The following is an 18,637-nucleotide window of genomic DNA, read 5'->3' as shown; positions in this document are numbered from 1 at the left end:
GTTTCCTGCCACAGTCCAAAGGTATGCAGGTTAGGCGAATTGGCCATTCTAAATTGCCTGTAGTGGTTCGGTGGATTAGTCAGGGGTAAAATAAGGGGAATGGGTCGTTCTTTGGAGGGCCAGTGTGGACTTGTTGGGCTGAAAGGCTTGTTTCCACACTGTAGGGAATTTAATCTATTCATATCCCTGCTCTAATTTGTTTAACAAATGTGCTATTGTTACTTCATAACAGAAGTTTTCTGCTCCCAAAATGTCAACTGTACCAGTTTTAAAGATTAAAAAAAGTGATACTGTTTAGACTACCTGGAGGAACTTAAGGCAGCTCAACAATTCTGCACTTTGTAAATTTCATAATGTTTTTATAGAGGAACTCATGTAATTTTTTCCACATTATTCAACTTAATTTAATGGAGACAGATAGTATTAGACTTTGTCATTAATAAGTCTCAGCTATGTCTCACAGTGGCACAAGGAAGAAATCTCAATTTTCATTATTCAGCATGAAATTCTGTATGTCCATCAAGCCATTTATGTCTAGAACTCTTCCCATGATGAACCACGGGTAGCCCATTCTTAATGAGCTCAAAAGTACATTGTCATGAAAGGTTATTTTCAAATGTTTTATATATTCTCAGGTGGTGGGCAATGTTGGTGAAGTAACATATATCTATTATCCATAATTACCCTGAGCAGATGGAGGCAAGCAATCTCCTTGAAATGCAATGGTTCCTTGCGGAGGTAGTGATGTTGTAATGGCGTCATCTAGAATATGATCTGGCATATTGTTCTAATTAAAGAACAGGGATGGTGTTATATTGTTGATGAAGGATGTTATTTAACTGAAAGGGGAATGGAAATAGATGGCATTCCATGACTTTGCTGCTCTTTTCCTTCTAGATCACCAGAAAAGAAAACTATGATTGAAGTAATTTATGACTTCAGGGAATCATGTAGATAATAGATAATGTTACCATAGTGCATCAGTGGTAGAAAGACACACTAACTAAGCAACCTTCTCTATTATTGAGCATGTTGAGCTTCTCAACCCAGTGTGAATATTTCAGTGCACACTTTACCTGAGATTTGTAGATAAAGGCTTTGAGGGAGAAAGGAGTCATCTATTCATCATGGAGCAACTCCTCTATCCTGTTCTTGTAGGTGTTGATATTAACTGTCCAGTTAAATTTCTAGTCAATAGTTTACAAAGATATTAATGAGAGCATTGAAAGTTAGATATGATAGCTAAAATTTCATATAGTTCAGGAAGATTACATCCTAGCATTTATCTGACAGAAATGCTACCTAACGCTTGTGAGTCCAACCCTAAATATTGTCCATGTCTTACCGTTGGTTGGCATAGAGGAGTTCATATTTGGTGGAGTTTTGAATTAGAATTGAAGTTTGTGAAAGAACCATCTTATCACAGAGTGAGGTTTAATGAGAATGACTCGAACAAAGAACAAAGAACATTACAGCAGAGGAACAGGCCCTTCGGCCCTGCAGGACCGCACCAATCCAGATCCTCTGTCTGAACCTGTTGCCTATTTTCTAAAGATCTGTATCCCTCTGCTCCCTGCCAATTCATGTATCTGTCTAGATATATCTTAAGTGACACTATCATGCCCACCTGTACCACCTCTGTTGGCAACGTGTTCCAGATACCCACCACCTTCTGCGTAAAGAACTTTCCACGCATAGCTCCCTTAAACATCTCCCCTTGAACTTGTGACCCCGAATAATTGAGTCCCCACTCTGGGAAAAAGCTTCTTGCTATCCACCCTGTCTACACCTCATGATTTTGTAGACTTCAAATCAGGTCCCCCTCAACTTCTGTCTTTCTAATGAAAATAATTCTAATCTACTCAACCTCTTCATAGCTAGCGTCCTCCATTCCAGACAATATCCTGGTAAACCTCCTCTGCACCCTCTCAAAAGCATTCACATCCTTTTGATAATTAGCCTCCGAAGAGCAACTCGCCCAGACCCATTCCCCTACATTTACCCCTTCACCTAACACTACGGGCAATTTAGCATGGCCAATTCACCTAACCTGCACATTTTTGGACTATGGGAGGAAACTGGAGCACCCGGAGGAAGCCCATGCAGACACGGGGAGAAGGTGCAAACTCCACACGGACAGCTGCGTGAGGAAGGAATTGAACCCAGGTCTCTGGCGTTGTGAGGCAGCGGTGCTAACCACTGCCACCCAACTAGAATTGTATGCAGTATTCCTGATGTGGCAAAACCAAAGTCCTATACAACTGTAACATGACCTGCCAATTGTTGTGCTCAATACTCCGTCCGATGAAGGAAAGTATTTTGTTTGCTTCCTTGATTACCCTGCATTGCCACCTTCAGGGTACAATGGACCCAAATCAGCTTCTATCGTGCCAGATATGATTCTATCATTGATATTCATTCATTACAGTTTTTATTGTTTGTTATGCATGGATCACAGCCATGACTTATTCTGGATAGTAAGAACTGTTTCATCAAGCAACCTAATTTAGATACCCAAAATCTAATATCAATAATAATGAATAAAAAGAATTAATTTAGCTAATATGCATAGCCATTGAAACATTTTATGTTATCTGACTTGTGTACTACTTGTTGGGAAAAATAATTGTAAATCCAACCAGGATTTAAGACTAACACTTCTGGCAATATGGAAGACTCAAGTGATGTGGAAAATATCATCATTTAAAGGTAATTGTTAGATCCAGAAAATGGAAGTGGTGGCAAGCAATGGGAGGATAAAAAGAATATCAAGCTGTTGTGAGATTACCTTGGAGTATCTCTGATGGGTTAAGATGGTCAGCCAATGCACAATGCCTGCAAGCTATGATGTAAGATATATTTATGAGGGAATGAAGAAACAAAATGACTTTAGCAATTGGTGGAACACTTTGGCCCAGGTTAACAACCCCAATCAAGAACCTTGTAGTCAACTAGATCCACTTGGTCCCAATCACTCCCCACTAAGACAAGAGATGTTGGCCTGGTCATTTGCTTGGAGCTTCGAGGTTTTCCCCCAGGTCCAGTTCCTCTGTCTCTGACTCTGGCACAGGCAATGTGTGCCAGACTGTAGCCCATCTCTTGTATCTGGAATGTCTCAGGAGAGTTTCCTCATCTTCTTTGAGTGGCAATGGTACCAAGGCTGTATCCATTTCAGACACTGACGTTTCCTCAACACCAGACAGAGGGAGAGCATCTGCAGTTTCTGCCGGGCCTTGTGGCTGTTCTGAGGGGCCAGGTATGCCACTGCAGGAATTGTAAAACCTGCGCCCACACCTCCTCCCTCATCACCATCCAAGGCCCCAAAGGAGCCTTCCACATCCATCAAAGTTTCACCTGCACATCCATCAATGTCATTTATTGTATCTGTTGCTCCTAATGTGGTCTCCTCTACATTGGGGAGACTGGACACCTCCTCGCAGAGTGCTTTAGGGAACATCTCCGGGACACCCGCACCAATCAACCCCACCACCCTGTGGCCCAACATTTCAACTCCCCCTCCCACTCTGCCGAGGACATGCAAGTCCTGGGCCTCCTCCACCGCCACTCCCTCACCACCTGACGCCTGGAGGAAGAACACCTCATCTTCCACCTCAGAACACTTCAACCCCAGGGTATCAATGTGGGCTTCACCAGTTTCCTCATTTCCCCTCCCCATCTTACCCCAGTTCCAACCTTCCAGCTCAGCACTTGCCCCATGACCTGTCCTACCTGCCAATCTCCCTTCCTACCTATCCGCTCCACCCTCCCCTCTGACCTATCACCCCCATCCCCACCCCCATTCACCCATTGTACTCTTTGCTACCTTCTCCCCAGCCACACCCCTGCCCATTTATCTCTCCACCCTGGAGGCTTCCTGCCTCTATTCCTGATGAAGGGCTTTTGCCCAAAACGTTGATTTTCCTGCTCCTCGGATGCTGCCTGATCTGCTGTGCTTTTCCAACACCACTGATCTAAACTCTGGTTTCCAGCATTTGCAGTCCTCACTTTTGCCTATGTTTTGCTGCCACCCCATTTGGGATGTAGTAGCTTCCAGGTGATCCACATGTTTGTTCAGAACTGCATCACCCACCCGAACTTTAAGTCATGGGACCTGCTCTCACATCAAGCTCACCTTGTACCTGTACAGGGCTATTTCCATAGTTCCAGCACCAAATTTCATCCCTTGAATTAAATTGTCTCTCACTTAGAGAGGTTAAACCTGATACTTCCAGACCTGTGAGGGATCGTGAGACAGCAGCAAGAATGCCATTCCAGGCCAAATGCCTCCTCTTCTGGTCGGGGAGGGGGGTGGGGAAGCACCACAGGTGGAGTATCTGACGATAGAAGGCAGCTTAAGGCATTCAGATTATGGTGTCAATTAGCAAATTAATTGTTCCAATCCACATTTAGTGGAACTTTCCAAGTCTTCCTACTCGGATCAGGCCTTGCAGGACTCCTTCACTATCTCGAGTCCACATACCAGCAGCATCTACAATGGCTCACTGGCCCAGATCCTAAAGAACTGTTTAGCCACTTGCCCTAAGCTTGGCTTTGTTGTAGGATTCTGCTGTTGCTTGGCCAAGGGTCCCTCTGCTCAGGGCATACCTTGCATGAGGCTCTGCAATTGCCTACACTCACCAGGTCTTCTCCAAGCTCATTCAGACAGGTGAGGCTATCCACTAGCAATGGAAGCTCAGCAGTTCCCATGCTCCCCTTGCCACATTTTCTAATGACAAGGCCAGCTGTTTGAATTCCAGTTGGGCTTTGGCTAGTAAACACTTCCGCATGGTTACATCAATAATCCCACATACCACATGTTCTCAGCATCTCATTCAGGGTTAACCCAAAATCACATGCCCCTGCCAGTTGTTGTAACTTCATCAAAAATACAGATTCCCCAGTTGTCTAACAACCAAATAAAACAAATAGCATCTCAGGATTAGAGGAGGTTTGGGTTTAACCAACTATCAACTCTTGGAAGGTCTTAGTATGTGGCACCTCTGGGAAAACACAGCCCCTTTTAATCAAAAATACTGCAGGTCCACACGCAGTCAAAAGGATTACTCATTGCTTTTCATTTGCCCCAATGTCATTTGCCCAGAAAAAAAATCACATCCTTTCCACATACTGGCCCCAGTCTTTAACAGCAAGGTCAAATGAGTCAAGGTTCCCAATTAGAAGCATGACACTAGAAATGCTTACCCCAATTTCAAGATGACAGCTGCAAGCAAATGTTCTTCAGGCCTGCCCTGTTTTCTCCCATCGCTACTGAAATAACAGCACAAAAACCAGTTCCCATCACCAAGTCACACTTTATTTACTGGTGCGCAGTACACTAGCTGTGGCCAGCCAGTTCAAAGTTTGTCCTCAACTGAGGAGACTCTAAATCTCCTGGTTATATTGGTCAGCTAAGGCTTTCCTGATTGTCCCAGGTTAACAACCCCAATCAAAAACCTGGTAGCCAATGAGATCCTCCAAGTCTCAATCACTACAACTATTCAGCCCCTTCAGCCTGTTTCACCATTTGATGAAATTGTGTCTGATCTCTGGCCTAACTCCATAAACCTGTCTTTGGTCAATATCCCTTAATACTTTAGTCTTAACAAAACATGATCTATCTCAATTTAAAGTTAACACCTGATCTAGAATCAACTGCTGTTTCAAACCTCTACCACCTTTCAGCTTAGAGGTACTCCCTCGCATCTCTCCTGAACAGTCTGCCCCTGATTCTTAGTCTACGACCCCCAGTTCTAGAATCTCTAAGCAGTGGAAATAGTTCATCTTTATATATCTGTAATTTCCTGTTAAAATGTCAAAGATTTTGATCAGATCACACCTTAACCTTCGAAATTCCAGAGGAACAGGATTAATTGATATAATCTTTCCTCACAACATAACCTCTGATGTATCATTCTTGTAAACCTCAAGAGGATATGAGAAGGACACAATCTGTAGCTAAATAACAAAATTAAGGATGGTATCAAATCTAAAGAAACAATGCGCAGTGCTGCAAAGATTACTCATAATCCAGAAGTTTGGGACCTTTGTAATTCAGCAAAGGATGGCTAAGAAATAAATACATATGGAGAAATTGGATTATAAGATGAAACAAACAAGAAATATTAAAAACAGTGAAAAATCTTCAAGTATATAAAAAGAGAGTAATTAAATCATAGAATCACTCTAGAGTGGAAACAAGCCATTAAGCCAACAAGTCCAACAACGACCCTCCGAAGAGTAACCTGCCCAGACCCATTCCCTTACCCTATTTTCCACGTATGGAGTCAGCTATTACAAGGGGGCATAGCTTTAAATTAAGCGGGGGTAGGTATAGGACAGATGTTAGGGGTAGGTTCTTTACTCATCGAGTCGTGAGTTCATGGAATGCCCTGCCAGTAGCAGTGGTGGACTCTCCCTCATTATGGGCATTTAAGCGGGCATTGGATAGGCATATGGAGGATAGTGGGCTAGTGTAGGTTAGGTGGGTTTGGATCGGCGCAACATCGAGGGCCGAAGGGCCTGTACTGCGCTGTATTGTTCTATGTTCTATGTTCTATGTTCTATGTTCTATGTTCTCGACATTTACCCCTAACTAATGTACCTAACCTACACATCCCTGGACAATTTAGCTTGGCCAATTCACCTAACCTATATGTCTTTGGATTGTGGGAGAAAATCAGAGCACTGGCAGAAACCCACACAGACACAGGGAGAATGCGTTTGAGAGGGGAGCAAGGCAAAAGATGGGAAACTATAGACTGATTACCCTGACATCAGTTGTTGAAAAGATTTTAGAATCCATTGTGAAGGATGAGATTTCTGAATACTTAGAAGTGCATGCTAAACTAGGGCTAAGTCAGTATGGTTTCATTAAGAGGAGGTCATGCCTGACAAATCTGCTAGAATTCTTTTGAGGAGGTAACAAGCAGGTTACACCAAGGAGAGCCAATGGATGGTATCCATCTGGACTTTGACAAGGCGTCACACAGGAGACTGCTGAGTAAGATAAAGGCCCATGGTGTTAGAGGCAAGGTACTAGCATGGATAGAAGCTTGGCTGCCTAGCAGAAGGCAGAGAGTGGGGATGGAAGCCGGTGATAAGTGATGTTCCACAAGGGTCAGTGTTGGGACAACAACTTTTCACTTTATTCAATAATGATCTGGATGAAGGAACCGACGTCACTCTAGCTAATTTTGCAGATGATATAAAGATAAGTAGAGGGAAGTATTGAAGAGGCAGGGAGGCTGCAGAAAGATTTAGATAGATTAGGAAATTGGGCAAAGAAGTGGTAGATAAAAGACAATGTGGGGAAGTATGAGGTCATGCACTTTAGTAGGAAGAAAAGAATAATTAACTATTTTCTAAATGGGGAGAAAATTTAGATATCTGAAATGCAAAAACAGAAAGTGAGGACTGCAGATGCTGGAGTTTCAGAGTCGAAAAGTGTGGCGCTGGAAAAGCTCAGCAGGTCAGGCCGCATCCGAGGAGCAGGAGAAAGGTATTCCTAATGGAGGGATTATGCCCAAAATGTCGACTCTCCTGCTCCTTGGATGCTGCCTGACCCGCTGTGCTTTTCTAGTACCATACGTTTTGATGCTGAAGTACAAAGAGACTTGGGGGTCCTCGTCCAGGTTTGTCTTAAGGTAAACCTGCAGGTTGAGTCAGTGATTGGGAAGGCAAATACAATGTTGTCATTCATCTTGAGAGGACTAGAATATAAAAGCATGGATGTACTTCTGAGCCTTTATAAGGCATTGGTCAGATCACATTTGGAGTATAGTGCACAATTCTATGCCCTATATTGAAGGAAGGATGTACTGGCCTTGGACATTCACGAGAATTATCCCAGTATTGAAAGGCTTATATATGAGGAATGTTTGAGGACTCTGAGACTACACTCAATAGAATTTAGAAGGATGAGGGGGGATCTGATTGAAACTTACAGAATACTAAATGGCCTGGACGAAGTGGATTTTAGGAAGATGTTTCCATTGATAGGAGAGATGAGAACCCGAGGGCACAGCCTTAGAGGAAAGAAAAGTCCTTTTAGAATGGAGATAAAGAGAAACTTCTTTAGTCAGAGAGTGATCAATCTATGGAATTCATTGCCACAGAAGACTATGAAGGCCAGATCATTGAGTATATTTAAAATGGAAATAGATAAGTTCTTGATTGCCAATGGGATCAAATGTTATAGGGAAAAAGTGGGAAAATGGGATTGAAAACCTATCAACCATGATTGAATTGTGGAACAGATTTGATGGGCTGAATGGCCTAATTTCTGCTCCCATGTCTTATGGTCCTATGTCAAAATGGTAGTGTCTCTACCTCTGGCCTTAATTCTAACACCATGACCCCACACCTTGCCCTTTTGCCCTGCCCAGAGGTGTGTCTAAATATTTTGGTTAAGCAATAATTTTGTTTAAAGACTTTAGACCACTGCTACTGAGATAAACCAGCTACAATATGGCATGCTACCATATGGCATTGTCAATAGCTGCTACACGGCACATAGCTTGCCACTTTGGCAAAGGGTGGGATTGGAGATCTCCCTCAATCAAAGGCAAATCAGTGCATGATCAAGGACCTGTGCATCAGGAGGGGGTGTGTTGCTGCAATTATCTCTGATAACCTCTTCCTCCCTTGAGGAGTTCTCCACCACAGCCCCGATGTGGTAGGGCTCTCAGTCAGCAGGCAAGACCACTGATGTCTCAGTGAAACTCCACACTTAGCCACAGTTCTTTCTGAGAAAGCTACTATGATATGTACATGTCTTCTAACTGCTTGGTATTGCTACTGTCTTCTGAAAACCTCAATAAATGGATCTGTGCATTTTTTGTGTTAATCAATTATTCATTTATGGCTGTTGCACTGATGTTTATTGCTAAGTAATCACAAAGAGAAGAAAAACACAACAGCAGGTTTTTAACTTTGTACTAGTTTCATAATGAAGACCAATACTGGCTCTGAAAATAATGATTTTGCATTTAATCCATGCTAAATTATAAAATAATGATAAAATAATGTACATGTTTTAAGGAAATAAATTATGAAAAGAATTTTTTTTAAATCCAATAATAATAATTTACATAGCTATTTGAAAATTCAGATTACAAATGAATGCTTTTCAATGCTTGTATTTCCCTTTAACTCTAGGTTAATATTTCTGTGATTTTCTGCTCACCTGCTTCCTGACATTACTACTATTGCACACCACAATATCCCCTTGATTTGCAGCCAGATTTAAATTGGCCATCAGGACAGGTGAAATGCTCACACCAGAGATCGCTAGATGTTTCTAAGCAATTTTCTTCAAGGTCAGCAACAGGCTGTATTGCTTCTCTGCTGGCCAAAACACCAGAGAAGCTATTGTCTACCAAATCTGCCTGCAATCTGCCATCCACAAAAGCATAAGATTTTATGAAACTCATCCGCTGTTTTCTGATACATAAACGTACCTTGTGGGTGTGCAAAACCTAACAATCAAACATGTATCACTGACCTAAGAAAGAAAGCCATGATTTCATATTTTTACCAAAACACTAATATTGTGGATTTGATTGGAATAGGCAATGGGCTTTGCTGTAATTAAAAGTCTTCTCAGGATCCTCTGATCATCATCATTGTGAAATTCTCCGTTGATAGTGATTGCTGATGTTGAAAATCTCCAGTAAAATATCTTTGAGACAATTCAGTGTAGGTGATAATGTTAAAGTGCCATTTTTCATCACCACTACCAAGATAAAAGTGGACATCGGGGTGACATCATTTTACTGATATTCAATATTGCTATGGACCTGCAAAGCATCTTTTAAGTTTTAAATCCTTTCTTCAAGGTATGGGTTAACCACAGGGTGTTTTACTGGCTCACTCTCGCACAAGTCTGATACATTCGCTTCAGAAGTTCTCAGTTTTTATATGGCTCTCCTACTGCTAGCAAAAGTCACATTTCACGACTTACTAGAGCTGAGTATGAATGCAGATGACAGCCCTACCAAAATCTTGCTGGAGTAAAATTAACGAGGGTAGCACAGGATAATTCACTGAGCTGGATGGTGGAAATTGCATGGGTCGAAAGCTCATCCTGGCAAAATGCCAACACAGGCCATACATGGGAATACTCAGATCCTGTCTCACCATTTACCTGTTACATACAATTTGGAAGGAGCAGCAGACCAGACACAGAAGACAGCAAGACAGTTGTGTGCTAGCCTCAATGACTGCATCCTCCAGACAGCCTGTCTTTTCATTGAACATGCTAACATTGATGGAAGGGCTAGTTGCTTTAACTGCCTATTCCCACTTCACAACAAAGTCTGTTCAGTTGGTTTATTTTTTTTTTAATAATGCTGGTTTCATTTCTGCACCAGAAATGAATGACAGACTATGGGCTATGTGAGGTGCATTCAAAATGCTGAAATTTATTTAGTTAATGATTGCATGCACTTCCAGAATGTATATCTAACATGATCCTTAATTGTGTGTTTTCCAAAACATTGGTCACACATCATGCTGCACAGCATCAGTTCTTGTTTTGCTCAGGAACAGCCATGATCATTGGTATTGTCTTGATTGAGGGACTAGCTTTAATTTGTCTGCAACACTGCTAAGATTTCTCAGAGATGCAAATGCTGGGGGTTTATAGCTCCCTGAATTGATGCTTAATGTTGCAAACTACTACTGACAGTTCTCTCACTGAACCAGTTCTGTGCTTTTCCACACTTGCTGATGTCCATTTATTCAGTAGAATAAACACTTATCTAAGCATAGGACAGTGAGCATCTGCTAAGCTTTAAATCTATCCCTGATTATTTTCAATAAGAAAAATAACTTGAAAATGGCCTAATTACTTCTTGGTCATGTTCTGCAAATATTTAGGGCATACCTCTAATATGCCTAAGACCTTTGTAACTAATGTTGACACTAAAGTTGCTGCTATACCTGCTGCTAGCCCAAAGGTGACAAACCAGTATAAAAGTTCCTTATTCCAATCTTGTTTGGTTAAGCTTTGAAGATAAATGCTTGCTCAACACTGTCCTCTGTTGGACAGCAGAACCTCAAACATCTATATTCTGAAGCAACTCTGTTGAGGTATTTTGTATGTTGAAAGTTTAGTGTGCCTACTGGTGCCCCATTTTTAATATCTCTGCTAAACCTACACCATTCTACGTTAATGAACTAGTAAGTACCGAAACAATGCTGGATCTACACTAAGTTGAAAATGGCCAAATGAAAGATGCTGTAGAAAAAGATTTGTTTTTGATGGAGTACAAAAAACGTGTTAGTGTTTAGAACTTTTGAAAGATAGACGAAAGCAGAAATTAAAAACTAATGCAATAAAGTGTATTTATGTTTGTTTATAATTCCACTTTACAGTGCCTCCTCATTATTTACTACCTATTTAAAGCTACATTATCTACTTACCCAAAATGGGCATCATGGACTGTGACAACAAGATAAAAATCAGTTTGTCCAGTGTGCGCCAGTTCTGTCAAATTGCTGTATGTCCTCTGTTGCAAAGCAGGGCAGTGAACTTCTATATCTTAAATAAACTCAGATGAGGGGAATTGTAGGCAATGGCACAAGTACAGTTAAGGGCCCTATTAATCACCCAGAGGGGGGAATCTTGTTTGAAGGTATGTCAGGAGCACTAATGTCTATCATCAGAACAGAAGTAATCAGGATGGAGAAACAGAGAGAATGGAATAGAATCCTATAAAAATTGAGGAGTGCATGTATTCATTTCTCCCAGTCCATTGTCTAAATTCCCTAACATTGCAGTCAAGTATTTTGAGAATTTTCTACTTTTATACTCATGGCACTATATATATTCATCAAAGAATCTGACTATGTTTCATGCCCTTGTAGGAAGACAGCTCACCTCCCATTTCTAATAAGTATATGAGACATAACAAATAGATTTATGCTTAATTGAAAAGCAATGCTTGAATAGGCTCTGTTTCAACAATGAGACAGCAACAGATTTGCCTCATGCTATTAGACATCAGTATGTATGGTGTTGTATCTCTCTTGCTCAAACTATTATGTTTTCAGTTCTTTCTCAGTTTCTGCACAGAATGTCAGTTATATATAGCAAATTGTGGCTAATAAAATTATTAACTTGTTTTGATTTTAAAAACTTTGTATCAGCAAGAATATTTTGTTTATCTCACTCTCCCAATGGACAAGAGTAACAGCTGAAGACAGCCTTGGATTTTCTACAAATTACAGGAGTTCCACCTGAACTATGTTCTCCAGCTCATATCCTTCATGAATAACAATGATGTGGAGGAGCCGGTGTTGGAATGGGTTGGGAAGTGGGTAGGGGGTGGGGGGGGGGAACAAAGTTAAAAATCACACAACACCTGGTTATAGTCCAACAGATTTATTTGGAAGCACTAGCTTTCAGATTGCTGCTCCTGAATCAGGTAACTAAGAAGCAGCATCCTGAAAGTTAGTACTTCTAAATAAACCTGTGTTGTGTGATTTTTAACAATGAACAATAGGGCATTCTGCCCAACCAATGAACCTCATGCCCGTGATCAGTAACATAACAGCAAATAAAATGTCCCATTTTTCTAATAATTGCCATAATCCATTTATTCATTGAATTAATTTGAACAAATGTAGTTAATAACTTCTCACAGGCCAAGACTACCCACTGCAGACCAAATTTATAACATTTGTGTATTCTTGACAAGAACATAGGAGAGATGGGGCTTCAGCCCTCGAGCACTTTCTACCATTTAACTAGATCACAACTGATCTTTGATCCAATATCATTTTCCAACTTTGCTAATTTTAATATAGAAAAAAATCTAACAACTTCTCTCCTAAATATACTCAGAGACTGGGCTTCCACTGGCCTCTGCATTAGAGAAGATTTACTATCCTCTAAGTGAGAAAATTGCTACTCATCTCAGTTCTAAGTTGTCTCCTTATTTTGAGGCTGTACATTCCAGTTCTAGACTCCCCAGTCATGGAAAACATCTATTCTGCATCTACTCTCTTGAGACCCAAACAAATTTTGTAAGCTTCAATGATATCACCTTTAATTCTTCTAACCTTTAGAGAATATAGGCTCAGTCTATTTCATGTTTGGTGACAATAACACTTTATTGCTCTAGAAGAACAGAAATTGTTTTGAAAACTTTTAGTTGACAATCTAAAGTGAAAATTAACAATTATGTTAGCATGTGTAGTACAAGCAAAAAGCACACTTCAGCAAGAGGCTGTAGCTACCTTTTATCAATTGGTTTGTGCCAGAAATTGAATATATCTTCAATAATGTGGCCTCATCCCTGGCTTTGGAAGGGACAGTAATTAGTTCACTTTTTGCAGATCATTTGAATGCAACAAATGTAGGTAGAACATCATTTATTAAGGTGAAGGTTTCTGAAAAATTCAAGACAACTTTCAGCTATCATACCAAGCCAAAATAGCTCTTCTGCAAGAGCTTTATTAAAAGAAAGATGTTTATAAAGAATCTAAAAGAAGCTGGAGTGATAGAATAGATATGATAGAAGGTAAACAGATGTGTTTACAGGTTTGTCTAAATTGTACAATTAGGGTATAGCATATGTCAATTTGGTTTGTCTTAGTAAAAACTGATTATATTCAGTGAAACGTGCATCTAGCAATGTTTACTGGAAGCGTAAAGGAAAACTGGAAGACCTTTTCTTAATGCATGTTGACAATTTCTTATGGAGGGGATCTGATAACTAAACTTATGGAGGACTTCAAAATTGGAAACTGGGTTTTAGGAGCTTTTAAATATAGCAATTTGATTTGGATGGACTTCATTGGAATTAAGCCTGAATTTACTGTCCTAGAGATTGATAATACGATCCCAATAAATAGGTCAGATCCTCACAAATACAGAGAATTTACAACAAGGAAGAAGGAGATTACTGCACACAAACTAGATCAGATGCATGCCATGATATATTAGAATTATAATAAGAGCCATTTTGAAATATGCCACTGTTGGGCGAGCACTGAAAAACAATAATACATTGATAAAATTAAATTTAGTACAGTGTAAACTCAGTTTTCTAGCCTTGGGTGACCCAGAAAGAATGAAATTATTTATTTTTAGTGAGGCCTTGCATGGTAATCATCCTGATGGTGATTCAAGTAGAGCAGGATTCATTATAATTTTAGTGGGAAGAAAAGATTTAGTACAGGTAGAAATGACAAATATGGCCATTAGTTTATTGAGGATTTCAAAAGGGCAATCAGGAAAACATATACCTACAGAATGATTTCATGAAAAAATTTGCTTTGCGACACTGCAGCTATTTGACAAAAAATAACTTCGGAAAGATATTGAGAATAAATCCCACAAGTATGAAAGAGATGTTGGAAAGAAAGAAAGAAAATGTCTAAACTAAATTGAATTAATGCACTTCATCGGTTATTGGATCGTTCTTCAAAAGTAACTGATTTTGAAAAGAAATCGTTGGACATTCTGGCAGGGGGGCACTTGTGTTTTAGCAAATAGTAAAAGTGTGAAAATATTGATGTTGTTATCATTTTAAAATTTCTTTTTCTTTTCAAAATGAAATATAAAATATGTTCAAGGCGAGTTGTATATTAACATATGTATTATTAATTCATATCTTTTCTTATGAATATTTTTATTTGGAGACGAACTTCATTAAAAGAAAAAAAAGGAGAATCTGCAGAATCTGATATATTTTGTGGATAGCTAAAGACAAATAGTGAAGATATTCTTGTGTATTGATTAGTTAATCACAGGCTGTCGTGCATAGGGTCTTGTGATACAGTGGTAGTGTTACTGCTCCTGAGCCAGCAGGTCTGGATTAAATTCCCACCTTCCTGGAGGTGTAGCACAAAGTATCTGAAAAGGTTCATTAAAATACTGACATAGCACTGCATTATGTTACAGTGCCCTTTTGAGGTTCTCTTCATTTGATTTGACTAACTTAAAAGAGCACATCGACATGTTTAGAAAGAAACGCCAGGCAGCACTTGTTTAGAGTGAAGCTGCAAACTTTGGGATAAGTAACAATCAGTCGCCACCAAAGCATTTTTGTCTCTGTGTTTCACTAATACGCTCGGACGTCCTGTAACAGAAAAGTTCCTTGTAATTTACAAATCAGAATCCTTGCTTCTATATTTGTCATTTTAAATCACAGCTGATGAGTTGAATAGTTTACCAGTGACATAGCCACAGGACTCAATAAGTTCAATCCTGAAGTGTACCTGTGAGGTCAGGAGTGATAGATGTCTTCATCGAGGTCCCACAGAAAAGTAATCTCAGCAGGTGTTCCTTCATGGTGGCAAATTCAATTTGCTGGAATGAAATTGCTGCCAGACAAGTTCCTTTTAATACCTTTTTCTTTCACACCTGAAATGTGCGCATCCTTAGGTCCCATTAAGAATGTGGTGGTGAGCTGCCTTCTTGAACTGCTGTAGTCTGCATGCTATAGCTTGACCCACAATGCCCTGAGGAAGGGATTTCCAGGACTTTGACCCACCAACAGTTAATCAGAATAGTGAGCGGCTTGGGGAGGAACTTACAGGTTATGGTGTTTCCATTTTCCATTGCTGTTGTTCTTGGAAGTGGTTGTAGGTTTGAAAGGTGTTGTCTGAATATCTTGATGAATTTTTGAAGTGTATCTTGTAGATAGTGCACCCTGCTGCTACTGAGCATCAGTAGTGGAGGGAGTGGATGTTTGTGAACATGGTGCCAATCACACAGACTGCTTTATCTTGGATAGTGTCATGTTTCTTGAGTTTTGTTGGAGCGGCACTCATCCAGGCAAATGGGGAGTATTTCTTCATACTCCTGACTTGTGCCTTGGAGATGGTGGAAGCCTTTGGGGAGTCAGGAGGTGAGTTACTTGCTGTAGTATTCATCGCTCTGATAACCACTGTATTTATGTGATGTGTCTAGTTGAGTATCTGGTCAATGGTAATCCCTAGGATACTGATATTAGAAGATTCAGTGATGGTAATGCCATTGAATTGGTGGCTATATATTTTGTTATTGGATATGTTCATTGCCTGGCATTTATGTGTTATAAATGTTACTCACCACTTGTCAGCTCGAGACTTGATACTGTCCAGATCATGTGTCATTTGAATTGTACTCTTCCAGAATTTGAAGAGTCACGAATAATGCTGAATATTCTGCAATTATCACTGAACATCTCCACTTCTGACCTTATAATAGATAGAAGGTAATTGATGAAGCAGTTGAAGATGGTTCGGCCAAGGACACTACCCTGAGGAACTCCTGCAGTGATATCCTGGAGGTGAAATGACTGACTTCCAACAACCACAACTATCTTGGTTTGATTCTGACAATAGAATTATAGAATCATAGGGATGTACAGCACATCCAATGTGTTGATGCTGACCAGATGTCCTAAATTAATCTAGTCCTATTTGCCAGTACTTGGCCCATATCCCTCTAAACACCTCATATTTATACACCCATCCAGATGCCTTGTGAATGTTGTAACTGTACCAGCCTCCACCACTTCCTCTGTCAATTTCTTCCATACACGAACCACCTCTGCGTGAAAAGGTTGCTCCTTAGGTCTCTTTTAAATCTTCCCCTCTATCCTAAACCTATGCCCTCTAGTTTTAGACTCCTCTACCTTGACTATTCATGCCTTTCATGATTTTATAAACTTTTATAAGATCACCCCTCAGCCTCTGATGACCCAGGGAAAGTAGCCACTGCCCATTCAGCCTCTCCCTGTTGCACAAACCCTCCAATCCTGGCAACATCCTTGCAAATCATTTCTGAAACCTTTCAAGTTTCACAAAAGTGGCCTAACCAATGTCATGTACAGCTGTAAAAATGACCTCCCAACTACTATACTCAATGCTTTGGGCAATAAAGGAAAGCATACCTTACTACCCTGTCTACCTGCAACTCAACTTTTGAGGAACTATGAATCTGCACTCCAATGTCTCTTTATTTGGCAACACTCCCCAGGACCTTACTATTAAGTCCTGCCCTAATTTTTCCTATTAAAATGTAGCACTTCACATTTATCTAGATTAAACTCCATCTGCCACTGCTCAGCCCATTGGCCATCAGATCAACATCCCATATGTACTCTAAGATAACCTTCTTCATTGTCTACTACACCACCAATTTAGGTGTCATCTGAAAACTTACTAATCATACCTCATATATTCACTTCCAAATCATTGATATAAATGACAAAAATTGGTGGACCAGTAAAGAGTACCAACAAGATAGATATACAACAGATTGCCAAGTTGTTACCAAAATTACCTTCCAATATCTTTGAAGATCAAGCCTTCTTAAGTGAAGAAAGCACAATATCTCCTATTTGTTCTTCTGACTTCAGATTGTCTCTCTCAAATCACTCTTTCACCTCCTTCCAGCTTAAAAAGTCACAATGCTATGGGGAGAAATCTCATGAAGGTCTAATGCCCTCTAACTCTTGTTTTTTTTACCAAACAATATAGGTGTGCGTCAATAGATACTTCTACCTGCTTGAAAATAATGTAAGTTCTTGTCAGATCAATGTTTTATGGTTGTCAGCAAAGTTGCAGACTTGATAACTAGATATGTACAAATGCCTAAAAAATATTGAAGTGAAGCACTGTTTTTTGTTGTTGTAATGATTAACCAAGAATTAAATACTGGGAAGACTGAACTTCTGAAACGTGTAATGTCTGTGCATCTCATTTGCTAATGGCAATAAGAAAAGCAATTTACCATCATAATACTTATGTATTTCTCAACCAACTAATGAACCACTTAACTGGTACACAAGTTCATTAATTTAACTGTGGACTGCATAATTATATCTTTCTACAGTAGCAGAGAATATCTAATTTTAGCAATTCAAGCTGTGAGTTCTTGTAGGTTCTGTTATTAGATAATGGGAAAACTAATGATGGAGCAATTTGTCCCCAAAATATAGAGAAGAAGCAGCTTAATGGATCAAATAAGAAGTGGCAGATTGGTAGGCAGGTAGAGCACCACAACCAAATAGACTGGAAAATAGAACAGAGCTTCATTAACAGAAATATGATTAAGCCTAATTATCTGTTTTGTGATGTCATTTGGGATGAGCAAAGAACAAAGAACAGTAAAAGACAGGAAAGGTCCTTTAGCCCACCAAGGCAGTTTCGACATAAGATGGCTTTTGAAACTAAAAACTTTTGTCTCTATCCTGTCTGTATCCATCTATTCCTTCCTAGTCTTATATCTGTCAAGCTGCCTCTTAAATGTTGTATTGTATCTGCCTCCACCATATTCCAGCCATTTACCACCCTCTGCCTCACAAAACCTGCCTCTCAGATTGCCTTTAACTTTACCCCCTTTTACCTTAAATCTATGTCCCCTAATCATTTACATTTCTTACCTGGAGAAAAGACTCCATTTATCCATTTTTGACTTGCCTCTCATAATTGTGTAAATTTCTATCAGGTTGCCTCTCTTCCTTCTAAGTTCAAGTGAAAAACAAACCAAGTTTGTCTAATCTCTCCTCATAGCTAATAACCTTGAGGCAGGCAACACTGAATAAATAATTTCTGTAGCCTTTCCTTAGCCCCCACATTTTCCTTGTAATTTAGCGACCAGAAATGCATATTGGCAGACCACTGCAGAGAAAACGTT

Source organism: Chiloscyllium plagiosum, unplaced genomic scaffold, assembly GCF_037043375.1.
Source record: "Chiloscyllium plagiosum isolate Xiang-an unplaced genomic scaffold, Cpla_swu_hap1 HiC_scaffold_4, whole genome shotgun sequence".
NCBI lineage: Eukaryota > Metazoa > Chordata > Chondrichthyes > Orectolobiformes > Hemiscylliidae > Chiloscyllium > Chiloscyllium plagiosum.
This window is presented reverse-complemented; position numbering follows the sequence as displayed.